Raw genomic sequence first — 15,498 nt, 5'->3', positions numbered from 1 at the left:
ATTGCCGCCCGATAAATTCACCAAGGTAGAACTTGAATTGAAGTAGTCACACATTCCACGGGACGCTGAATGGAATTGGAATTGGAATTTTGGAAGACGCCCTCAGACGATCAGTTCTAAACCCTGCAGTACAGGGTGACGGCCCCGCAGACAAGAACCCTCCTTCCCTGTTACTTTCCTGTTCAGTGTGTACAGCCTGGAGGGTCCTGCGGCGCGGATGAATCGGAGCGACGCCAGATAAGCATCAAACCTCTTCCTGTGCGTCTCTTGTGGTCCCTCACTCTGGCAGCGTTCGGTCTGACTGTGGGAATCAATAATTACAGTTTGTCAGCAGCAGGCGTCTGGTACCATTGGCTGTAAACCCGTCAGTGATACGTCTGAAGTCATTGTTTGCTGAGCTTGTTCACGACAAATGCTGTGGCAACTGGTTAACCAGAAACATGAGGGAGAGAGAGAGAGAGAGAGAGAGAGAGAGAGAGAGAGAGAGAGAGAGAGAGAGATATCCTAATCGCACCGCATGTTAATGCCAGTCTTGTCTCGTGCATTAACCTGATATCAAATGGTTTATGAATGGCTGTCACCCGGAAACAAAAACATACGTTTTGATGTAGAAAGAGAGTAAAAGAAAATAAAAGCAAAACAAATTAAATCAGAGTGAATCATGAAACTTGACCACTGTACTTTATACCAGCGCATCCAATTGCAATGTTTATAGCAACAGTCATTGTGTTTACATACAGTATTAGATCTATAGAGTATTATCCTAAATTGTCCGTATGGTGTAAACAAAGACAATGTTTTAAGTCACGGACCGACCGTGAGCCTTGTGAAAATCAGCATGTATTCCAATCTATTGTACATAATTCATTATGTACAATAGATTGGAATACATGCTGATTGTTTACCAAAAAGGGTTTGATTTGTGTGATGGATGATTCAGGCCTGTCCTCTGCATGTAATAATTCTACTTATACAAGACAGTCACAGTGTTCTGGTGAGAATCGCTCTTGAAGCTCTGAAACGATAACACGTTTAAGTGAGGACCGTGAGCTTGCTGCACTGGAACAGCCGTTCTGCTCCAGTTATTAAAGAAAACAGAGTTCTACCGTGACAACAACACCTAGTTGTGCTCCTGCAAAAGTAGGTATTTAATGTTGACCTTGGCAAATGTACTAAAAATAGCATCAAAACAATGCATTCACAGGAGCGTCGCAGGAGGATTGCAAAGCTATAGAAGGGTTTTTTTTTGTTTTTTTTTAACACTTTAGTCCAATGTTAATACTCAACTCACCATCAACTGACTATCAGTTGAGTCCTTGCTACAATAAGTTGTTGTGTGATTTGCGTATGTTGAAGAGGTGAAAATATAAAAAACCCCCAATATGACTCGTATCAGATGTAGAGCGAGACAGCAGCGAGAGGCGTCGCATCATGCTCTTTCATTTTGTTGTCAGCCTTCCAGCGTGGAGGCGTGTCTCTGGTTTCCATTGGTAACCACTCAAACATTCAGCTGTGCTCTTACTCACGCAACCCACCCCCCCCCAAAAAAAACAAACAAAAAAAAGAAAAATGGTTTTGAAAACAAAGGAACAATTTTTCAGCCAGAGGAGTTATCTTGTAGATATTAAATTATAGTTTTTGTGTTGTTTGCCATAGAGACACCATAGGATGTGTGTTATGGCTGAGGTCTCCTTGCCATCAAAGATTTTATTTTAACCATCAAACCTTTAAAAACATAAGAAAAAAAATGCCAAAACCATAAAAGAGAACAAAAACACCTACACTCTGAATGATTCATTAGAACAAATTTTCAATGTTTATTTATTTTTTTTATTAACAATCAGGATATGATGTAACTAACCCTTCTCGTGTTTATAAAGGAACATGGCATGGGTGTATGCATGTATGTGTGTGTTCATGTTTGCGTAGACATCCTCAATTGCAGTTGTTTTAATAAAATAGGAATCATATTCAAATTACATATTATTGGGAAAACTAATAGCAATAGAGCAAATTTTAAGGCCATGAAATCAGACAATAAAGTAGTTCTGGTCTGCAGCCTCCCACCAAGTTCAAGTTCAAAAGGTTATTTGTCACATACATATACATACGGTCATACATATATGCAGCGAAATGTCATGACCCCCCGGTGATAACGCACAATAAGCTCTATAAGCTGTAAAAATACTAAAATGTGCGTAATCGACACGAGGTGCTCATGCAGGCGGCCGCAAGGGGCGGCCGCCACAATCGCGACTCTGGGTTCTATAATTATATAAAATGCCCATGGCAGACCACGGCTGGTCCCCAATGGACCCTGTTTTTCACAGACCTGCAAAATATCCCTGGCAGCCTGTTGAGGCCCCTTCCCCTGGGTCGATGCTTCAGGACAAGGGGCTTGACCCTCAAAAGGACAAGTTCCTGGTCATGGTGAACCTGGAGGTGAGTCTGGAGGACATAGTTGGAGAGTACATTGGGGTGAAAACGTGACGATCTGGAGACAAACCCTAGTTGTTATGCCGTACTGTAGATCAGTGTGGGAAGCGGAAGGGAGAAACGGTCGACCTCTGAGCATGTTGAGTCACTGGATCAATGTTTGTTTTGGAAAGCTACTTGTCTGTGGCATTTATCAGTTATATAAAACCAAGTGTACGAAGCATCATCGTTGGCAGCAAAGACCACATGAGGAGTACGTGACATAAGCAGAGTCAAAGACTTGTTAAACAATGCAATAAGAAAAAGAAAGGGTTGGAAACGTGGCTTGGCGTTGGCTCGGAGAAACAAGTCTGAACAGGGAAGGTTCACAGGATCTGCCTGTATATTTAAGTACTAAGTCCTGTGTTTTCTGTGCATCTCTGAATGATGATAAATAAATATAAAGTATGAAAAAAGAATGGGTGAAGGATCCTCATGAGATGGAGAGGGCGGTGGAAGGGGAGTCCAGGTGTCTTGAAGAGATGGCCCCCTGTGAAAGACTGGTTTGCGATTCCCCCCTCCTGGCAATAGTTCGGGTGAAAGGAGTTGTGACCTCGGAAGTCCTCGTGGCAATGGTGGTACAGGCCATTGTGCAAAGGTGGAGTAAAGGAGCGATTGTGTTGTTTGGATGTGCTCCATGTTTGTTGCCAGAAATGGCAAGAGAGCGATGCCTGGTTTTCCCTGGCAGCTTACTTACAAGGCAACATCTTGAGCCATTCATGGGAATGTATTGAGAAGACTGTTCAAGCCATGCAGGAACACAATTAATATGCATGCAGTGCTATTTATCCACTTCTTAAACCTCCTCTTTCAGGTGTGTCATGCTCCAGCCCGAGGAGACGGCGTAAGTGCGGAGGATTTGTTGAGCTCAGTTTCAACTTGGATTGACACCACCTATTCTTCCAAGCTGCTCCGGCCAAACATCCATCCGGTGTTGAAACTCTGCTGCTCCTGAACCTCACCGCTGCTTTGCTTGGACCCGGGAAGGGAACAGCGGCCCAAACGCAGGCCGTTACCCACGCTGCGACGTCAGGCCCCGCTCAGCCAAACACCCACGGCTGTCCCTGTCCTCAGGCCCGGCTCCAGCCCGCCTCCACCCGCATCATCTGGGAGGGCAGCGGACCCCTCCCACTGGCGTCTGGTAAGGTCACTTATCGCACTCGCAGGACGGCAGCCAAACACGTTTCTGTCGAGAGGGCGAAAGGAGGAACGGCCTGGACTTTTTGCCACACTTAATTGAACACATACATTAAATGTAGCCTGAAGTTCTCTGCTTGATTCCATTCGAAGGGGAAGAAAAACAATAGATTCAGGAACAATTGCACTGTCATTCCTGCCTGAAACTGCATCACGATTGGGGCTGTTTGTTAAATTTTGTAAATTAAATTAGAAATTAGAGATTCATGTATTCATGTGTGTATTTCTGTTTTTTGAGCAACCACACACTTCACTAAATGTCAACGGTTGAGACTGGTCCATTTGACAGACAACAACAGATTTGATATAAATATGATTGTAATCTGTCATGCAGATATTTTAGCATTGTATAAACAAATACGTAACGTGGAATCCATATTTTGAGTCATTCAATCTGTAGCTCACATCAACATTTTTCATCCGTCTACTGGTGGGATTTGCTTTTTTTTTTGTGGTTGTACTCATCATGCCGGCGGCAGATTCTGTTCATACTCTCACCAGTGTTCCTATGAAGGTGAATGAGTGACGGATTGGGGAAATATTTCATTTGTAGGATGGAGTGAAAGTGTGTGGAGGAGGGTGGGTGAAATGGATGTGTGGACAGACTGATCGTTCTTCATTGTGTGTGCAGACGGGTGTGAGGAAACATGAGCCAATCCGGACATCTTGTGTGGAAGATTTGTGGCTGGGCACGAGGAGGCCATCTGCAGCTCCAGCACTCCAGAAGCCAGCCGCCAAGAGCGAGCGGCAAGCCGGACCTGCTTCTGGTGAGCAGTCATCGCATTTCCTTTTATTTGATATTTGAAGGAGCCTGTACGACTGATACATTGTTGAGAAGAGAGAAAACAGAAAAACTGAGCATTTGGAATAAGCCATTTTTTTGAGGGATCATTTTTGGCAGTCGGAGGTGGAATTTGCAGGGTTTTATTTGAGACGTTTTCTTTTCAATAATGAGATTTCTTTCACATTTAATTGAATCACACCGTCTTCCTGGCCTTCCCACTCTCTATCTCTCCTCCACGTCCAGACTGTCCGGCCCTTCTCTCCAAATCTCCCTTCTTGGCCTGTGCAGTAACTGTATCAGCACCGGGACCGTATCACACCAGGCGGAAGACCCATACCCAGAACGTCACCAACTCAGAGAACCTCCTGAACCTCCTGGTCCTTCTGCTTCCATCATTCCAGCTCCTGCTCCACCTTCCATCGGGTCTGTCTGGTAGGGGGATCCAGCGCAGTTGGAACCTTATGAAATGAGGCGGGGGGCACGAGAGCCGCCAGGGTGTCCGCCATGTTTTCCGGTGAGGGGCTCAGCCGAGACATCCACCCACAGGCGTCAGGAGGGATTCTTCACCAGGATCTTCCCGTGTCTCGGTGGCAACTGAACTTCTCAGAGATTGATAGCAACAGCAACTGTCGAGCTGGACCCGTTGAGGAACGTGGCAGCTCTTTCTCGTTTGGCACTCAGCGTTTGCTGACGACAACACACTTGCTTGTTCAAAGATGCAGGCGGGAGTCTTTCTCGATTTTCCCAATTGAATTCCGCAAATAAAAATAAAAATCACGAAATAACACCTTTTCTCCGTCTACAGTGTATGTGAATTTCCTTCTCCTTCCAGAGTAGCGTGTGATTCACAGCCTGTTTGCGATGGCATCGGCGGAGATGCTTGGTTTCTGCCGTTGTTTAGGAGGAGGTAATGCAGGTGACATTGTCTCTACACCTGTGGTGGCGGAGCTGACACCTCCAGCGCTCAGACAGGTGAGAAGGCATAAACAGTACAACCTATAATGAGGACCGGTCCTGCTCCAAAAGACCCTGGGAGAGATTTCTTTCCTCAAAGTTGTGTGTCATAATTTTGGTCATTCCATTTCCGAATATCATTTTCTACCTCTACCGGGGAGATGTCAGTGGGGATCTATTGGGTGCAAGGAATCTAAAGGTCTAATCTAAAAGTTTGACCTCTTGTTATCTCGTTAAAGGTCTTTTTGGAACATTACATATAGTGTGCAGGCCCTTCACTTCATCATAAAACCTAAAGAAATGCTTTGTTTGTTTCGCCGATATTATAGAAGATTGCTTAAATAGGGCCTAGATGGTGCTATATTCTCAAGTTATTTTGTGAGCCGTGACTGGAGAAGTGTTTAAAACTTCTGAGTTTGGAAGCTCCTTCAAAACACAACAAAAAAAAAACCCAGTACCAATATCTTTAACCCTTCGAGGCCTGTTTGTTTACCTATATATATATATATATACCCATAATGCATTGCCTCTAAGAGCTGATGGATATTTGGGCAGATGGGTGTTAGTAGTGGTAGCGGGACTTTTTTTTGGTAACAGGGGAGTGGGAAAGAGATGGAGGAAAAGAGTGAAAGTGTGAGATGCTTACCTCGTTCACACCTCTGATGAGATAGCTGAGGAGGTGTGTTTATCTGTGTGTGTGTGTGTGTGTGTGTGTGTGTGTGTGTGTGTGTGTGTGTGTGTGTGTGTGTGAGTGCGTGCGTGTGCGTGTAAGTGAGTTTACATGGAGAGAGGGTTTGTGGGATAATTGATTTGGACAGTTGCCAGGGGGGAGCCACATCCGCTGGGCCAACCTGGCACAGCGTGATGACATCACACACAAGCTCCTGAAATCGCTGTACGAGACGTGCATGTTTGGTGATATTCACAGGAGTCCTGCCCCACACCGACCCTGTAAACGGCCTAATTAGCACAGTGCGTACAGACATAAAGCGTCCTACCTTCACCATTATTCCTGTGGCTCCAAACAAGCACGCAACTTGGCACATTTGCAAATTTGAAAAAAAAAAAGTCAGAGAAACACACTAATTTCATTCCAAAATGAGCTTCCTGGCCTTTTTAGGAAATAAAGGCTACGGAGGGAAACGATTGTGGGTATGTGTGACTTTAAATTGAAACATAGATTTCTAAGGTATAGAAGGAGAACAATCTTTAATTGTCAGACCGCACATGCTTTGGATGGTGGCCGGTGAAATGAGGCCTCTGCGTTTGACCCATCCCGGCTTGTCCTTCCTCCGGGGCCACAGCCAGGAGCAGTGGGGACGAGTGTCCATCGCTGGTCAGACGATGAGTGCATGTTTTTGGTGGTGGTCCTTACTGACGTGAGGTGGAGGAAACCCCATGTGAGCACATGCAAACTCCACACAGAAAGGCTCCTATTTGGGAGATAACCCGCCAGAGCACGGTGCCAACAGCGCCCCAGCCGGGAATCCAGGACCTTCTTGCTGTGAGGCAGCAGCGCAATGTACTGTGCCACCGTGCCACACGAACGTATAGACGTTGTTCCAGCGCTTTGCGTATAAAAAGAGTTAAGTTAATGGCTCGGAATGCACTCTGGTAGCAGCCAGAGTGTTAATGTGTTTTGTATTAGTTCTCACTGAGCGGCAGAATGCTGTGTGTCTCTGCGTTCCCACCCACCCACTCGACTCCGTGCTGCCTCTGAATCTGTTTCCCTCACTAAATTGGCTCCTCAGACACCCATCCCCTTCCTTCCTATCTCTCATTTAAAAAGTGAGAAATTATAATTATCTGAATTATGCTTTTAATGATGCGTTAATTAGAGTCATGGAGTAAGATTAGCCCTTGAATTAATACTTGTGAAATCTTTTCAGATTCATAAGAGCTCCTCATCCAGGCAGGACCAGGGAGAGAGAGAGGGAGAGGGAGCGAGGGAGGGAGAGAGAGAGAGAGGGAGGGAGAGAGAGAGAGAGAGGGAGTGGGGGTGAGAAAGACAGAGCAAGAGAGAGAGAGAGAGGGGGGCAAAAGGGAGCAAGAGAGAAAAATGTTGCTGCGTTCGGTGATTAGCGCACCAATAAATAACAGAACAGATTGCGGTGCATATGCTTACAATTACAACTTTTTAATACAGCGCTTTAAACTCACACCCACTGTTTTGTATTGGCTGCTTCCGACTAGTTTTTTTTCTCGCCTGTAATAGTCAACTCAGTTTAAAATGATCTTCATAAGTACAAAATCAGTGGAAAATAATGTCTATACAATGTATATAAAACTGGGCCGTGCATTAAATAATGCGTCGATAAAATATGCATCACAAACCACTGGGATACTATAAATATAGAGATATATACATTTTTCGGTCATGAGTCGAGTTGATACATATGTACATGAAGATACAATGAAAAATCACTCTAGTTGGAGAGGTGGGTATATTGGAATCCACTACACAGTTGAAAGCAACAATGGATACAGACCTGGACTGCAGCATTACAGCAGACCATAATAATAGATCATAATACTGCACCACAACAAATCAGATGGGTGGTCGAACATGATGACTACCACTGTAAACAGTACTGATGCACTATAGATGCAGGATAAATACATGAAGGTGGCCTTCAATAGAAGCTTTATTTAACCATACGCAATAGTAATGACAGATCGATGATGGAAAAAATGATCGCCCATTGTTCTGACCAACATAAACCTAGAGACAAGGATTCTTACAGTAGCTGTGTTTATGCAGAGGTTTGTGCACAATATGACTACTGTTATCAGTATTTAAAGGTATTCAGCTCGTCTGCATTGTAAATTTTCCAAATACAATAAAGAATCAATGAAAGTTCATGTGATTGCCCTGAAAATGGCTTCAAACTGCAAACGCCGCGTCCCCAATGTGAACCACGCGCAGGGCACAGGAAGAGACGGACGGGAGCAGAGACGCAGACAAAGACGTGCATAAAGACATCCAAAGCAGCGTACTGGCTCATAGCATTTATGTAAAACACGAAACCATTAATACCCTCCTTGTTCCACTGTTGCTCGTGAGATTTAAACGGATCGGAAGACACAGGCTGCTCTGTGTTTCTTCTCAAGCTCAAAGTGATACATCATAAAGGCACAAACAGAGCAATATTCTCATGCTGAATATATTGTTCAACTAGTTTTATTAAAGAAATGTGAATTTACGTTATGTCACTGTCAAAATGCATTTTTACTTACTATTATACACCAAACCATGCCATCACAAAGGGTAGAAGACCTTTGGTACTAGTCAGCACTGCCCTGCTTGGATAAACTGTAGACTCAATTTGATGCCATTTGTTAAAGGAGAACATCTCCAGAAGTCCACATATGTTCCACTTACTTGATTATCAAAACATGAATGTCATTTAAATGTCAAAATGCTAGAAATTGAAGGTAAAATGCAAATATTGTACTGAGACACAGTACAAAAAATCGTCTATGACTCCAACGCACCAAGTTCAAATCAGCTTTAAATCAGCCCCTTAACCTAAATGTTGTTAAATGTAAAAGTCTTCAGACAGCCATTATTTCATTTAACAAGTTGTTGGTCTTACAAACAATATAAATCTCATTTATATCAAAGAACAGAATGATAAAACCTCTTTAAGTTTGGTTAAACCACAGACTTTGTATTACAAATTAAAAAAATAAATAAATAAATAAATAAATAAATAAAAGAGAATACTATGAATTCACTTCCTGGTATTACGGCGACAAAGTCACTGCAGTGAAGTCGCCTTTTTATTTTTACTTTTATCCTCTTGTCTGAACTGATTGTGTGGACCTTAATGAAGGACGCCTGAGCATCATAGCTTATATAAACACTTGTTTCTCGAAAGCGGTGCAACGTGGTTTTATTCATTTTCTTCACAAAAGCCTGGGATCGGAACAGACCGTCCTCTATTCACCATCTTTTGATGCACTCTCAGGCAACCCCTAATGTGTAACCCCACACTGTAATTTGAGCTAAATTTTAATTAAAACCAGTAAGTAATGTATTGAAATGCGGCTGATATGGAAATAAACACAATATAGAGAACAGGATCAGTTCAATTATTTACAAATCAATATACAAATCAATTATTTATGTGTATTTTTATTATTATTATTATAATTATTTATGTGTGTAAGATCTACATCCAACTGCTGGAGACAGTAAAACCTCATTAGCGGGTCTCAGAGCTCGGAATGGGACTTTCACCGCATCAGCACCGGCCTATTCCACAGGGATGTCATGCACAATCGCTTTGTCTGCACCGGGAATCTGTGTTACACAGGCAGCCATCGGACTCTCTCTAATGACTAGGTCGGGATGGATCAGCCTTCATTTAAGATGCGCACAAAGGAGACAGAGAAATGCACTTATCAAATCCGGGTTTTCCGTTTTGGATCAAATTATTACATTTTGTGACTTCCCCCCTGATAATAATGTCAGGCATGGAAACGCACACATCAGGTGCTGACTGAAGCTTAAAAGGAGGAAGTATTCTTATAAAACCAATTTCGCAAAACACAATGTTGTGACCATGGCCACAAAAATGCTAACCCTAAACTGTATCAACAGATATACAACCTGATATAACACACCAACACACAAAACCCTCCCATTTTCACACATAAATTACAGCTTCTACAAAGCCCATCATCCATCCATGCAACACCCACATATACATAAAATTAAAAAAAAAAAGCCTTGGAAATCTGATTGGCTGAAAGCTGGCAAGCAATGATATGTCAGAGGGCGTTGCCACAATTCAACTATGTGACAGTAAAATGTGAGAATGTCCAGTTAAAAACCAAAACTGGCTTCAACGTGTAATAATCGAAATTCCCCTACAAGTCAACAAATGCACATTTACCAGTTTGTGCTGATAACAAATGGTCAAAAAAAAAACCCCCAATAAATTCAATATCAAGGGAGATGGCTAGATTGATTGTACTTTGCTGCAGCTTCTAACCGATGGGGGCATGTATGAAAATCAAAAAAAATCCCATTTAAACGTGCAGTGAAACCCAAGCACCGAGTTGAAATGAGGCAGAAACAACAGAGCAAGGCGGCTACAGGTTGCCCTGGCGGCGGCGGGACCAAACAGACCGTGCAGGGAACATTTGGGTAATCCCGGCTTTTAACAACCAAGGCCAGAGCGTTTTGAATCGGAGGCGTCCATTTTTGGCCAACCACTGTGACCGTGGCCCCTGAGTCTTTAGGGCCTGGTGTTCAGCCCCAAGGGCCCCCGTTCGAGCTCCGGGAGGGAAATGAGCCTGCTAATTTGCAGGATGTGGGATCCTCCTCCCCATTTTGAGCATGCATGGCTGCAGCCAAACAAGCCCGGGGGGGAAGAGGAGGAGGAGGGCCGGGACAAAAGGCTCGGTTTCACTGTTTGAAAGGACGGAGCCGGGGAACGAGGCCTCCTCTTAACCTGCCCGTAGCCTTTAAACAAATTAGCCCAGCTCACTAACTAATGGCCACGGACACTTAACAGCATCTTCACACAGAAGCATGGAGGCACTCTCACGTTGGCCATTCAATAATTTTTTTTATTTCCCCTTATTAGAGACAAGTAGTATTACTCACCAGAAAAACCCAAAACGAAATATGATAAAGGGGAAGTTAGAGAAATACATATTTTACTTCATGTAAGAAATCTCTCAATAAAGCCTCTTGTTGCCAGGATGTAATGGGTGGAGCTTTAATGCAGGTCTGTGGCCTGTCGGCACTGTGGCGGTCCCACGGTGATATACAGTGTATTCTAATAACGGAGACATATCATACATCTGGAAACAGTGGTGCATCAGTTTAACGAGTTTGTAGTTGTGCGACAGCATCAAAACATAACATTTCTGAGGCTCATATGCACCACTGCTGCCAAACTGGACAATACCGAAATGCAAAGTCACTGTAGGGTGACAATTTCCCCATGTTGCCGAAGCATGTCTGAGATGAATTTCTCTGAAAAAACCTAAATGTAAAAATGTGCTTTACCTGTGTAATTTAACACTTAATTATATATAAATTTAGCTAGAAATTAATATTTCTGCATTGTTTTACCAGATCGTTACCGGAGTTAGGGTTAGGGTTAGGGTAACCCTAACCCTAACCCTAACCCACTTTCAAGAAAACAAAAACAAACCATAACAACCAACTACAAACAAAAACCTAATAACTGTTAGAAGAAAACTACTTCCAAACTCTGGTCTTGAGCATTCGGTCTACGGAAACAATTAAAACCAGTACAATTAAAAGAAAAAAAAAATAACCGTTCAACGTCAGACAAAAAAACCTAAGAGCCCCAAGACAGATATCTCCCTTAAACCAGGTAATGCCAAAAAAACGAGAAAAATAACCCCTAATGGGAAACTGTAATACACAAACCTAATACTCTATCTAACACAATACGGGTTTGGGAACTTTGATAACGTGAGTCGGCCCATGCATTGCCTTTGATTCCCTGTTCAAAACTGCCCAGTCGTTGGACGAAGCAGGGGGGGGGTCATCGAGATAACTTTTACTAACTCTAACCCTAACCCCTAAACCCTAACTCTAGCCTAACCCTAACACTAACACTAACCCTAACCCTAACCCGAACGCTAACGCTAACGCGAATGCTAACGCTAACCCTAACCCTAACCCTTTCCCTAACCCTAACCCAAACCCTAATCATAAACCTAACCCTAACCCAAACCCTAACCCTTACCCTCTAGCTAACACTAACCTCTAACCCTAAGCCTAACCCTAACCCTTACCCGAACCAGAACCCTAACCCTAACCCTAAACCTAACCCTAACCCTAGCCCTTCTATTTCTACCTACCTTCTTATTCTAAAAACCCCCCCTAAAATAACTAATCACCATCGGCATAAATCACAACAGCCCTAACCTTAACCCCTAACCCCTAACCCCAACCCCTAACCCTAACCCTAACCCTAACCCCCTAACCTTAACCCGAACCCTAATCCCTAACCCCTAACTCTAACCCTAACCCTAACCCTAACCCTAACCCTAACCCTAACCCCAAACGCAAACCTTAACCCTAAGCCTAATCCTAACACTAACCCTAACCCTAACACTTAACCGAACCCTAACCTAACCCTCACCTTAACCTTAACCCTAACCCTAACCCTAACCCTAACCCTCACCTTAACCCTAACCTTAATCCTAAACCAAACCCTAACCTCACCCTTACCCTAACCCTAACCCCAAACCCAAACCTTAACCCTAAACCTAACCCTAATCCCAACTCTAACCCTAACACTTAACCAAACCCTAACCTAACCCTCACCTTAACCCTAACCCTAACCATTAACCTTAACCCTCACCTTAACCCTAACCTTAGTCCTAAACCTAAGCCTAACCTAACCCTAACCTTAACCCTAACCCTAACCCTAACCCGAACCTAACCCTCACCCTAACCCTAACCATAATCGTCCAGCTAACCCTAACCTCTAACTCTAACCCTAATGCTGACCTCTAATCCTAACCCTAACACTAACCGTAACCCTAACCCTAAACCTAACCCTAACCCCTAAACCTAACCCTAACCCTAAGCATAACCCTGAACCATAACCCTAACCCTAACCCTAACCCCTAAACCCTAACCCCTAACCCCTAACCCAACCTAAAACAAACACCAATTATGGTGATACTTAACCACTTTCAAGAAAACCAACCATAGCAACCAGCTTCAAACCAAAAACCTAAGAACTGTTCGAGGAAAACTACTTCCAAACTCTGGTCTTGATCTTTCGGTCTACGGAAACAATCAAAACCTCATCATGGCCAAAAAAAGAACCCAAACTATAATACATAAACCTCAACACTCTCTCTACCATAAAACGGGATTGGAGAATTTTGATAACGTGCGCCGGCCCATGCATTGCCTTTGATTCCCTATTCCAAACTGCCCAGTCGTCGGACAAGGCAGGGGGGGTAATCCAGATAACTTTTACTAAACCTAACCCGAACCCTAACCCTAACGCTAACCCTAACCCCCCCCCCCCCGGTGGCTGTGGCGCTGGGTTCGGATCCTGTCGACCTGCAGGTTCCAGCCGTGTTTGGTTTCGTCCAGCACAGGCCGGTTCCCCCTCCATCATCGAGGGGGGTAATGTGTATTATAATGTTACTATAACAGTGACGTTCCAAATCAAGTTTCAGGGAAACCTGAAATTAGAACGAAAGGGGGGGAGGGGTTAAATGTGGCTGACTAGACTAAAGTTAGCAGATCAACTTTAGTCTAGTCAGCCACATTTAACCCCCCCCCCCCCTTTCTAATTTCGGGTTTCCCTGTTCTATATCATCATTTTTACCTTTTGCTTTCCTCTTTCTTCTATTCTCCGAGGAGGTAACAGCCGCGGGCTGCGGTGGAGGCTTGCTATTCATTTTTAGAAGTGTTTGTGAACAAAAACAGCTCTTTCTTGTTGCAGCAGCGGCAACACTTTGATTTCTTTCTGGCTGCTGGCAAATTATTGCCTTTCCTCATTGCCCCCATTGGTTAGCTAATTGCAATTCCTATGATACCATTTTAGTCATTTATTGCAAGTTAAATATAAGCATTACAGTTATATTGTGTGACTACTTCCATCCAAACCTGCTAATTGTCGCAATATTCGCTTTTCTCTGTCTTTGAATGTGATTAGCACCCAGCCAGGCTCAATGAAATAAAATATTATATTACACACGTTCATTTTTGAGTGTAAAATTCTGGCTACGGAACCTCCAGTTTTCTCTCTCTCTCTTTTTTTTTTTTTCATGTCACACTCTCATCCTGTGGTGGACTCAGAATAGAATACAACTTCTAAAATATCCCGCAGTTTGCCCGTCGCACCGAGGTTGAAGCGTGGCGACGGAAAGGCACCGGGGCCACGAAGCGATGCCCCCCCGCAGGAGAGCGGGCGGCACTCCCGGATGCAGGTGGGATAAATTTTTTCCTCCTCCTCCAGGTTTGTTTTGTCGTTCTCTGCCTCTCCCTCCGTGCACTGGTTCATGCAAATTAGCTGCCATTCGCTCTGCGACACCCCTCTCTGTTCTAACATTAATTAGCGCTGTGCTACCTTGCTCAATATTTGGTAACAGAACCACCGTCGGCGGATGTGGAAGTTTGCAGGATCCTGCGGATAATTAGTCGAGAGAGTGAGCACAGGTGTGCTAATGAGGAAAATGCAGCTCATTTGAATAAAAATCCTTCTGGTTAGAAACGAGTCCAAAAGCAATGGAGACAAATGACAAAAAACCCGGGTCCGGTTCTTAAACCCGGAAGTGATCGGAAAGGATTTTTCGGACGTTTTTTCTCGTCGCCACTCATCACCCGAGTGACTGTCCCTTTGAGCATGTGGGTAATAAGGACACGGCGTTGTACGGAATCCACCGCGGGGAGGAAAATAAGTCCATTTCGGCGCCACATGCTGTGGATGTGGAGCCACAGCACCCCCTCAAAGGAGGAAAAAAACTCTTTCCCGGAGGTCGTTTCCTAGAGGTATTTGGTGCAGAATATACAGCGTAAGTTGTTCACTAATAGCTTCCCAAATAATTGGATTTCCAAGCTTCGTTACATGGTAACAGAACCAAAAACAAAAAATAGTGTCACTAAAATTCAAATGTTCAGAATTCTATGTGTCCTCTGCTATCAAATTATATAGATATATATATATAAATATACTGTATATATATATATATACAAAAAAAAGTTTTGAATGTTAGAAATGAACCTGAGTAAAACTAAAAGAACCATTTTATTTTACTATAATTATTGCAGAACAGAAGGTATTGGAGGCAGATGATCCGCTGTGGCGACCCCTAACGGTAGCAGCTGAAAGAAGAAGAAGAAGAAGAAGAAGAAGAAGAAGAAGAAGAAGAAGAAGCAGAAGAAGAAGAAAGAACAACGTGCACTGTCCTGTGCTCTATAAGACAATGGTGAATAATTTGCATCTGCACGGCTCCTCAGACTTCCTTCTCTCCATTTCTGGGAATGCAAGCTCCCACCTCCCCCTGCCCGACCGTTTATTAAACATAATGCGACTGCAAATGAAGGGCTGTGTATGTCTTAACAGTAC

This window comes from Zeus faber (assembly GCF_960531495.2).
Source record: "Zeus faber genome assembly, chromosome: 10".
Taxonomy (NCBI): Eukaryota; Metazoa; Chordata; class Actinopteri; order Zeiformes; family Zeidae; genus Zeus; species Zeus faber.
This window is presented reverse-complemented; position numbering follows the sequence as displayed.